The sequence below is a fragment of the Bubalus kerabau genome, chromosome 1 (assembly GCF_029407905.1).
Source record: "Bubalus kerabau isolate K-KA32 ecotype Philippines breed swamp buffalo chromosome 1, PCC_UOA_SB_1v2, whole genome shotgun sequence".
NCBI classification, from domain to species: domain Eukaryota; kingdom Metazoa; phylum Chordata; class Mammalia; order Artiodactyla; family Bovidae; genus Bubalus; species Bubalus kerabau.
Window position 1 is genome coordinate 242,813,793 of NC_073624.1, and position 11,824 is coordinate 242,825,616.

The 11,824-nt window shown below is 37.3% G+C and overlaps 1 protein-coding gene across 2 annotated transcripts in view; it reads right to left on the reverse strand.

The window, feature by feature from the left end:
- Nucleotides 1-11,824, reverse strand: part of GABRB2 (gamma-aminobutyric acid type A receptor subunit beta2) — a 438,630-nt gene that overhangs the window by 398,098 nt on the left and 28,708 nt on the right. The window lies entirely within an intron of this gene.

Genomic DNA, 11,824 nt, shown 5'->3' on the forward strand with positions numbered 1-11,824 from the left:
GACAATGGAATTTAGCAGAATATCTTAAAATATTAAGAAACATAATAAAAATATTAGTTGGCCAAAAATTCTTTTGAGTTTTTCCATAATATGTTATAGAAAACCGAACAAAGTTTTTGGCCAGTCCAATATTTCTCAAATTTTGGAGCCTATCACAAGTGTCTGCATGTATTTGTGCAGACTGTGCCTGGTCTGGAAGCTGAATGTGCCAGTGGCAACAGAAACATAGCCAGCACTCTACTCCCTATGCCTACAGCTCAGAGTAAGGGGTATCTTGTAATTAATCTACCTATGGGGGTTCCCTGCCTGTGAAAGGCCTCTTAGAAGGCAATTTAACATTCATTCATCTTCCTTGGCCACCTACCTTATAAAGGATGACAAAACTATACAAGAATATCCCTTGTTGTTGGCATTAGTTCACTCCTTGGAACAAACTTTTTGTGGGATTCATCTGAACATTTACCTGTAGCCAGGGATTTCTTACAACTTTCTCAACTCCCTCTTTAGCTAGAGGTGGCCCTACCACTCAGTCCTTTACTTGTTGAATGGAGATATGATGACTGAAACACAAGTAACCATATTGCTAGGGTGACATGAAAATCAGCATCAGCACTGGCATTACTTTGCTGCTAAAGCCTGGGGCTTCCTACCTCCATTCTCTTTCTGCTGTAAGAAAAAAATTAGCCACATATTTTTATATCACTGCAGGTTGGGTTTTCTGTTGTTACATCTACTGCATTCCTTACTGATATAGTGCTATAATAATAAAACAGGCAGCAATGACAACAATAAAGTCCCACAAAGTCCACAGAGCTATGTAGCTCTTTTAATTCTGACGTATCAGATACTCAACTCCTAGCATACTATCTTCAAATCCTGGTGAAGTTTATGTAAAAATAACCCTTCTGTTTCTCTGATGGTCAAAGCTTGTTAGAGAGCCTTTACCATTTTTTTTTTTTTTTTTTGGTGCAATATCATCAGTTACTGATGAGTCATTAGCTCAAAACTGTGCGTTAAACACCTCTTAGCTGCTTCTCTGAAGAGTCCTCCACCCCCATCACTTATTTTTTTTCCTCTCTCAGATTAAATCATTCAAATATAAATGGAAATCCTCTACATTTTAAGAAACATTAAGTCATTTAATATAACAACATGAAGGACACAATCGTTCCCATCCAGGCCTCTGACCTTTCCATGGCACTTTCAAATATTTATTTTTATCACTTGCTTTGAGAATACCCCATTAGGAGGTGGTAAGTTTGGAATTTATACCTTATCCAAGTCCAACAGAATCCATGCTAATAGACTTCCATTCTGCTTGCTCTTTTATAATGTTTCCCCAGAGTGCATCACTGGGCTTAAACCCAAAATTCTGTCCTGTCCTTCCCATACTCCAACCATCTGATAAATAGGCAAACAGATTCTAGGCCCTGGGTAGCAATGCCAGAAGACGATGCTCAGCAGTCCCCTAGTGGCCTGAAAGAGTTCATGCATGTACTAAAATGCTTATTCTACTCCATGGAGGTGTGAGAGATTTATGAAACAGTAAGATCATTAAGTAACTGCCAATTAGTACATTCCTTTCCAGAAGGTCTGGGAAGTACACTTGAGAATCTATTTAATACATCGTCTGCATTTACTTCCTAGTGGGTTGTGCAGTCCATCAAAATGCCATACTATGTCATCACAATCTGAAATTTTACTGTCAAGTTTGGCATAGTCTCCAGAGTTAAAAAGTTCCTTTTAGGAGCTAGTGACAGTAACCTACTTCAGTTTAGTTCAGTCACTCAGTCGTGTCTGACTCTTTGTGACACCATGAATCGCAGCACACCAGGCCTCTCTGTCCATCACCAACTCCCGGAGTTCACTCAAACTCACATCCATAGAGTAGGTGATGCCATCCAGCCATCTCATCCTCTGTCGTCCCCTTCTCCTCCTGCCCCCAATCCCTCCCAGCATCAGAGTCTTTTCCAATGAGTCAACTCTTCGCATGAGGTGGCCAAAGTACTGGAGTTTCAGCTTTAGCATCAGTCCTTCCAAAGAACACCCAGGGCTGATCTCCTTCAGAATGGACTGGTTGGATCTCCTTGCAGTCCAACGGACTCTCAAGAGTCTTCTCCAGTAACCTACTTACCTGAAGCCAAAAAGAGGACTTTATAAGAAGGATACAATGCTTTCAGGAGGAACTCAAGGGCAGAAAGATACCTAGATAACTAAGGAATGAAATCAAACAGGCCATCAGAAATTTAGGTAGCTGCTCTCTCAGATATGTGGGTAATTTTTGACTCCACTTCTAAATAATGGAAATAGAAGACTTAATTTGACCGAAGCCAATGATGACGGCAGTGAATATGGTGATGAGGGTGGTAGTGCTGTTGATGGAATTTTTTTCTCATTTACCGTGGACAATTCCCCATGATAAACACCTTCATATACTTTTCACTTAATTCTCATGGAGATTCTGTAACACCATTTTATAGGTGAAGAAAATGAAGCCTAGAGATGATAAATAATTTGGCAAGGTAACTTGCCTGCTAATGAACCCGTTACCTAATTCCTCAAGGGAGGGTTGATATGGGGTCCAATAGTACAAGCGTGATGAATAAGGCTCCACTGTATGAAATATCGGGCAACTCTCAGAGAAAAAGTGCTCTTATGAATTGTTTAGACAACCCCATTGTGGTATAGTAGAGATGTCCTTGCCTTTTCTCAAGTCCTTCAGTGAGGAGAATGGACATCTTTCTCTATGGGACTCAGTTTTCTCTTCCAGTGTTTTCATCCATTACATTCTTCCTTGTTTCGTATATTCCTATTTCTCAGAGCCATTTGTTTATAAACAATGTCAATTACCATGCCTCTTAGCTCATCATGCAGCCAGGGAAGTCCATTTATAATCTACTAAGTTCATTCAACTGCTGAAATTCAGTGAAAATGTCATGAAATAATTTTTCATGAGATAATTACTGACCCCTCCTTCTCTATACAGATGCCTCCCCACTCTGTCTTTCCAGAAGCACAGTCAGTAAATTATATATTTTGCACTCAGCATCTTGTCTGCCCAATTAAACTGATTACGAATATCTACCATGTGAACTTCCTGAGGGCAAGCATTTTTTAGAATTCCTATATTCTCAACATATGACAAACATAATTAAAAAAAAAAAAGGTTAAACTGAACTGGTACTGGTTAAACAGGCAGAAATCATGAATTCATATCCCGTGTTCTTTTAGGTATAACATTTTGGTCCTTCTATATTTGTGTCTTGAGGTTTGAAATCAGTATTTCCTGTCTATCCTTCTGGGGGCATCAAATGCCCTGTAATATGTTCAACATTCTATTCCTAACCAAGCCAGAACAATTTAAAGTTGCAGTACAGAAAATTGCCCTTTATTGTCCTTTGTTTCCCAGAGCAATATTATCCTTATTGCACTGAATTCCCAAGAGGGACTGCATGGGGATTTCCTACAATGTCCACTGAGAGGTCACTTATACCATAACAAAACTGTAAACAAAAAAATATATTGTTGGTCCAGAGAGTCTGAGTCCTAACTTTAGAAAATGATATCAAAATAGAAGGTTAATAGACACATAAAAAGATGCTCAACATGGCTAATTATTAGAGAAATGCAAATCAAAAATACAATGAGGTATCACCTCACACTAGTCAGAATGGCCATCATTAATAAGTCTACAAATAAAAATTCTGGAGAGGATGTGGAGAAAATGGAACCTTCTTACACTGTTGAGGGGAATGGAAATTGCTATAGACACTATGGAAAATGGTATGGAAGATTCTTAAAAAACTAAAATTAGAGTTAATATATGATCCAGCAATTTCACTCCTGGGAATATATCCAAAGAAAATTCTAATTCAAAAATATACATGCACCCCTATGTTCATAGCAGCTTATGTTCAACACTGTTGAACAATGTTGAACATAGCAACTATGTTGAACAGTTTACAACACCCAAGGAAACAACCTTACATGTTCATCAACCACAGATGAATAAAGGAAGTGTAGTGTGTGTGTGTGTGTGTGTGTGTGTGTAGCTTCCCTTGTGGCTCAGATGGTAAAGAGTCTGCCTGCAATGCAGTAGACCTGGGTTTGATCCCTGGGTCAGGAAGATCCTTTGGAGGGGGGCATGGAATATTCCATTCCAATATTCATGCCTGGAGAAACCCACGGACAGAGAAACCTGGTGGGTTACAGCCCATAGGGTCCCATAGAGTCAGACATGACTGAATGGCTAACACACACACACACACACACACACATGCACACACACACACATACATATAATGGAATATTGATAAAAAAGAATGAAATACTGCCATTTGCAGTAACATGGATAGACTTAGAGATTATTACACTAAGTGAAGTCAGACAGAGAAAGACAAATATCGTGTGTGTGTGTGTGTGTGTGTGTGTGTGTGAAGTCACTTCAGGCATGTCCTATTCTTTATGATCCCATGAACTACGGCCCGCCATGCTCCTCTGTCCATGGGATTTCCCAGGCAAGAATACTGGAGTGGGTTGCCATTTCCTCCTCCAGAGGATCTTCCCAACCCAGGGATCAAACCCATGTCTCATGTCTCCTGCATTGGCACGCAGGTTCTTTACCACTAGCGCTCACCTGGGAACCCATATCATTTGTATGTGCAATCTAAACGATGATACAAATGAACTTATTTACAAAAGAGAGACAGACTCACAGACATAAAATTCAAATTTAAGATTACCAAAGAGGAAAGGGGGAAAAGAAAAATTAGCAGTTTGGGATTAGCAGATACAAGCTAAAATAAATAAAACAGAAAAACAACAAAGTCATACTGTGTAGTTCAGAGAACTATATTCGATAGCTTTCAATAAACTATAATGGAAAATAAAAAGAATATATGTGATTGTGGGTATATAACTGAATCACTTTCTTTTTTTTTTCACAAGAAAAAAAATTTTATTTTATTTTATTTTTTAAATTTTATTTTATTTTTAAACTTTACAAAATTGTATTAGTTTTGCCAAATATCAAAATGAATCTGCCACAGGTATACATGTGTTCCCCATCCTGAACCCTCCTCCCTCCTCCCTCCCCATACCATCCCTCTGGGTCGTCCCAGTGCACTAGCCCCAAGCATCCCGTATCGTGCATCGAACCAGGACTGGCAACTTGTTTCATACATGATATTATACATGTTTCAATGCCATTCTCCCAAATCTTCCCACCCTCTCCCTCTCCCACAGAGTCCATAAGACTGTTATATACATCAGTGTCTCTTTTGCTGTCTCGTACACAGGGTTATTATTACCATCTTTCTAAATTCCATATTTATGCGTTAGTATACTGTATGGGTGTTTTTCTTTCTGGCTTACTTCACTCTGTATAATAGGCTCCAGTTTCATCCTCCTCATTAGAACTGATTCAAATGTATTCTTTTTAATGGCTGAGTAATACTCCATTGTGTATATGTACCACTGCTTTCTTATCCATTCATCTGCTGATGGACATCTAGGTTGCTTCCATGTCCTGGCTATTATAAACAGTGCTGCGATGAACATTGGGGTACTTGTGTCTCTTTCCCTTCTGGTTTCCTCAGTGTGTATGCCCAGCAGTGGGATTGCAGGATCACATGGCAGTTCTATTTCCAGTTTTTCAAGGAATATCCACACTGTTCTCCATAGTGGCTGTACTAGTTTGCATTCCCACCAATAGTGTAAGAGGGTTCCCTTTTCTCCACACCCTCTCCAGCATTTATTGCTTGTAGACTTTTGGATCGCAGCCATTCTGACTGGTGTGAAATGGTACCTCATAGAGGTTTTGATTTGCATTTCTCTGATAATGAGTGATGTTGAGCATCTTTTCATGTGTGTGTTAGCCATCTGTATGTCTTCTTTGGAGAAATGTCTATTTAGTTCTTTGGCCCATTTTTTGATTGGGTCATTTATTTTTCTGGAATTGAGCTGTAAGAGTTGCTTGTATATTTTTGAGATTAGTTGTTTGTCAGTTGCTTCATTTGTTATTATTTTCTCCCATTCTGAAGGCTGCCTTTTCACCTTGCCAATAGTTTCCTTTGATGTGCAGAAGCTTTTAAGTTTAATTAGGTCCCATTTGTTTATTTTTGCTTTTGTTTCCCTTACTCTGGGAGGTGGGTCATAGAGGATCCTGCTGTGATGTATGTCAGAGAGTGTTTTGCCTATGTTCTCCTCTAGGAGTTTTATAGTTTCTGGTCTTACGTTTAGATCTTTAATCCATTTTGAGTTTATTTTTGTGTATGGTGTTAGAAAGTGGTCTATTTTCATCCTTTTACAAGTGGTTGACCAGATTTCCCAGCACCACTTGTTAAAGAGATTGTCTTTAATCCATTGTATATTCTTGCCTCCTTTGTCAAAGATAAGGTGTCCAAAGGTGCGTGGATTTATCTCTGGGCTTTCTATTTTGTTCCATTGATCTATATTTCTGTCTTTGTGCCAGTACCATACTGTCTTGATAACTGTGGCTTTGTAGTAGAGCCTGAAGTCAGGTAGGTTGATTCCTCCAGTTCCATTCTTTTTTCTCAAGATAGCTTTGGCTATTCGAGGTTTTTTGTATTTCCATACAAATTGTGAAATTATTTGTTCTAGCTCTGTGAAGAATACCGTTGGTAGCTTGATAGGGATTGCATTGAATCTATAAATTGCTTTGGGTAGTATGCTCATTTTCACTATATTGATTCTTCCAATCCATGAACATGGTATATTTCTCCATCTATTAGTGTCCTCTTTGATTTCTTTCATCAGTGTTTTATAGTTTTCTATATACAGGTCTTTAGTCTCTTTAGGTAGATATATTCCTAAGTATTTTATTCTTTCCGTTGCAATGGTGAATGGAATTGTTTCCTTAATTTCTCTTTCTGTTTTCTCATTATTAGTGTGTAGGAATGCAAGGGATTTCTGTGTGTTGATTTTATATCCTGCAACTTTACTATAGTCATTGATTAGTTCTAATAATTTTCTGGTGGAGTCTTTAGGGCTTTCTATGTAGAGGATCATGTCATCTGCAAATAGTGAGAGTTTTATTTCTTCTTTTCCAATTTGGATTCCTTTTATTTCTTTTTCTGCTCTGATTGCTGTGGCCAAAACTTCCAAAAGTATGTTGAATAGTAATGGTGAAAGTGGACACCCTTGTCTTGTTCCTGACTTTAGAGGAAATGCTTTCAATTTTTCACCATTGAGGATAATGTTTGCTGTGGGTTTGTCATATATAGCTTTTATTATTATTAATTATTATTAATAAAAGCTATATATGACAAACTGAATCACTTTCTTATGCACCAGAAACCAACATAACATTGTAAATCAAACATATTTCAATTAAAAAAAAGACAATTATGTCAGATCTGTCATATGTAAGCACAGTGTATAAGAGTGTGTGCTTTTGAATTAGAGATACTTACTAGCTTTGGAGCATTAGGTAGGTATATACCTAATGTACATACCTTTGTGAGCCTCATTTTACTCTTTTGTGCAATGATGATAAAAATGGCTACTTTATAAGGCAGTTACCCAAATTAGAGATAATATCAATGTACATAGTTGCCATCTAGTATGTGTTCAATCGATATTAACTATTATTTTATAATCAACTACTTATCTTCCTCCTTTAGTACAACTTAGTAGGACCTCCCCATTTTTCTCTTTCCAATGTTCCTGCAAAGTACATTTTACCACCAAGATCCTCTTTAAACATTCTCCTCCTCACTTCATTCCAGAAAAACTCCATACCTGATTCTTTGAACCCAAATATTCATTCAAAGTCTCTATCAAACTGTTCTTATTTAGGATGTACCCAGATAACCTCAAGATTCTGCTAAATGTTCTTAGGTATTCTTAGGGACCATGTAATTTCCTCATGAAACAAACATTCATAAACCCATTCATGGTGTTCCAGGCCATAAGAACACTTTCATTAACAAAAAAAGAAACTTTTTTTTCTTCTACGGTAGTCCATTCCATCTTTGGATAAATATGACAGAAGTTGGTCTTTTAATAGAACTGAAATTTATATGTCGTTGGATTCTGCCCCCCGCACCAGCATTAGTTTGTCCCTTCTTGCTTTTGATTTAGACAAGGTGCTTTTAAATTGTAATTCTGCATTTACTAGTTGTGTGAGATTAAGCAAGTTAAATAGTTACTGATCTACAAAAGGACTCACTTAGAGGCAACTCGTAGATTTTTGTGTTAGCAGTGAATAAATTGGAGTATGTGGAATTCTTAACATAATTCTTGGCACATGGCAAATGTCAAATATTTGGTAGTTATTATTAATACTATGCTAATTTCCACTTGGGCTTCCCTAGTAGCTCAACTGGTAATCTGCCTGCAATTCATGAGACCCTGGTTCAATTCCTGGTTTGGGAAGATCCCCTGGAGAAGGGATAGACTGTGCTGTGCTTGCTTAGTTGCTCAGTCGTGTCCAACTCCTTGCAACCACATGGACTGTAGTCCACCAGGCTCCTCTATCCATGGGGATTCTCCAGGCCAGAATACTGGAATGAGTTGCCATGTCCTCCTCCAGGGGATCTTCCCAACCAAGGGATGGAAGCCAGGTCTCCCGCCATGCAGATGTGTTCTTTACCATCTGAGCCACCAGGGAAGCCCAGGGATAGGCTACCCACTCCTGTATTCTGGGGTTTCCCTGGTGGCTCAGACAGTTAAAATAAAGTCTGCCTGCAATGTGGGAGACCTGGGTTCGATTCCTGGGTTGGAAAGATCCCCTGAAGGAGGGCTTGGCAACCCAGTGAAGTATTCTTGCCTAGAGAATCCCCATGGACAGAGGAGCCTGACAGGCTACAGTCCATGGGGTCACAAAAAGTTGGACATAATGAGCGACTAAGCAAAATTTCCACTTACAGTCTTAAATTGTATTTATTGACTGACTGACTGGCTTTCCATAACAGTTTCTAAAACAAACAGCGAAAATGTTTCAAGTCCTCTAGTATTAGGTGGGAAGTAGTTATACAAATACTGAAATCCTTTGGTTCAAGTTCCTCAAATGTAAGAACATTAATGCTCAAATAATAAAGTTACTTTGTTGAAGTTATTTGACAAAAAAAGAGCTACTGGGTTTCTGAGGCTCAGTTCTAATATTGTTTCTTTCTTTCTTTCTTTTTTTTTTTTTTATTTTAAGCCCAGTGGAGATTTGCAGTGAGAAAATACAATCATGTGTTGTTCAAGAGACAATTCCATTCTGATCTTGAAGACTTTGATTGTGTTTTCTATTTACTTATGTATAAATGCATAAATATATGTATTGGTTCTTTTTTTATCAGGGAAAGTACTATTTAGCCTCTGGTGCCAAGTTTGCTTTTTCTGTGCAATAACCTCCTCCAGTCATCTCTGAGTCTTTGATTAATTTCATACACACAAACCTGGGGTGCTAGGAGTTCAAAGTTTAGGACAAAGAAAGGAGATAGATTTTTTCACATTGTCCTTTTGCAAAGTGCAGCATATTAATAACAGTATTATTGGAGAGAATGGTAGTTCTAGGCTTTCCAGTGGAGAGGAACAGCAAAGCAAGCCAGTGGTCATCCAAGGTGATTTAAAAACATATTTAGGAAAAACAGCTATGAAGTAGACGGGTGTGAGACAAATGTTCTCTAATTTCCCAGAAGAAAGTAATTCACTAAATAGGGGGAATTCCTAAATACTTGGTTTGCATGGACAGAATGCTACATAAATGATCACGCATTTCTCAAAATAATTGCTCAAAGAGTCATGTTTTTGAACTCCTTTATGGCTAGTTCCATAGGAAAATAATAACTGTAATCAAACAACAATGTCGTTATTAGAGCTTGTCTGCCAATTCTGACAGAGATGTGTGAAGAGGTGACTTTCTTATGTAGTCACCAACATATAAATCAGATAAACAGAATTACAGAATTTGAGTCCCTTAGGTCCAGCACATTCATTTAAAGGTGAGATCTGCAAAGTGAGATGGCTAAGATTACATACCCTTATTATCCTTCCAGATTTAAGATTTTTTTTTCCTATTTAGACTAGAAAACGGATTTCTTCTCCTTCATTAAACTACTAATTAAAACTCATCAGAAAATAGAATCAAATATGTTAATCTTCTCTTTAGAGACAAATATAATAATAACTATTGCTTTTTTCAATAAATACTTTTCAGGAGGAAAACATGCCTATTCAAAAAGAATATGTATATAAATGTAACATCTCACCAATGATCATCTTTTTAACACATGAAAAAAAAATCAGTCTAGACACCTCACTAAGCTTGAGGAGATGGATAGTAAACAAAATGATGGGTAAAAATGATACAAACTTGCAGGGATAAATGTAGAGTCCTATGATGAATAAAAACAATACATTGTATTAAAAATGATCAGAGAATTACTTAATAGCATCAGATCCTTAGGATTTAGTGCAATCAATGGAATTGAAAATGCTATAGTGATTAGTTGTATTATGTTTAAAATAAAGTGAAAAGAATAAGAAGAAATACAAAAACCAGGTTCTGTAATCAATAAAAAATGATTTTTGGAGTCTTAGCTTAAATTAGAGAGGACATGATGGACATCTTTGTTTATGTGATTGCTATGTAGTTTTGCTCTGAAATAATATTATTTTGTGTTGCTTCAAAGGTGAGAACTAGGACCAGGGTGCAGATTTCAACCCAACGCAAGTAAAGCAAAGTGAGAAATCAGATGCTGAATACCACTTGCCAGGAATGCTGGAGGCAATTCAGGTTTTTGATGAGTAACTAGAAAATTCCATGTAACAGATTCAGTAATTAAAAAAAAAAAATTCATAAGAAATTTTGGACTTTTCCTGTTTCTACTGTTGTCATTGTTGTTTTGTTTATAGCTAATTTCTTGAAATGTTTCTCAAATTATTTATGTCACATCTTCAGAAATAATGCTTATGACTGTGCTACATAGCTTCAAGTTACCATCACTTGTGTAGAATTTAGGTACTGAAAATACAGAATGTGAACTAGGTAGATAGTGGGTGGATCTGGCAGGACGATAGTGAATAAGACATTTGTTTCTGGCTCTTATGTTCCTGAATAAAAATATATATATATATATATATATATATATATATATATACACACACACACACACACACACACACACATAAACACACACACACATTCACAATACTTTATTATTTTTATTTAAAGATTAAAACGACAAGGCTTAAAGAGACTTCTATTACTCCAACTTTCCCAGACTAGGGGGAGAATGCTGTTCCTTGGTTTCAAACATTCCACTTAGACCTGTGACAAGCCTAATAGTGCCAGCAACATCATCATTGACCATGTTTATGGATACTTTATTCTTATAGCATTTCTACATGGAAATCTTAGTAAGCTCTTTCCAGACATTGTCTCTTACAGGCAGCATTTGACTTTATTACTTTGCTTGAGATGCCATACATTTCACAAGAAGGATCAGCAAAGTACTTGCAAAAAAAAAAAAACAGAACACTAATTCAACAGCAAGATGGTCAGGAGTTGTTCTGATGTGTTCTAGGTGCTTTTTCAAAGAAGAATGAGAACCAATATTTAAATAGAGAGGAAAGGGGTAGCTGATGCAATAAAGCTGGTGAAATCAGAAAGAGCATCCAAGAAGACTTCAATATTGTTAGACTTTTTAAGCAGTGAGAGCTATGTAGAAATCCTTCTGTGAACCATAGAAATAATAAATGCTGAGCCCATTGGAACATAATCTCAATCAGCAAGATGCCACTGCCATCCAGATTTCCTCACAGGACCTGCTAAGTCCATGCCAAAACTAGCAGTGAATTTCTCCCTTCTAAT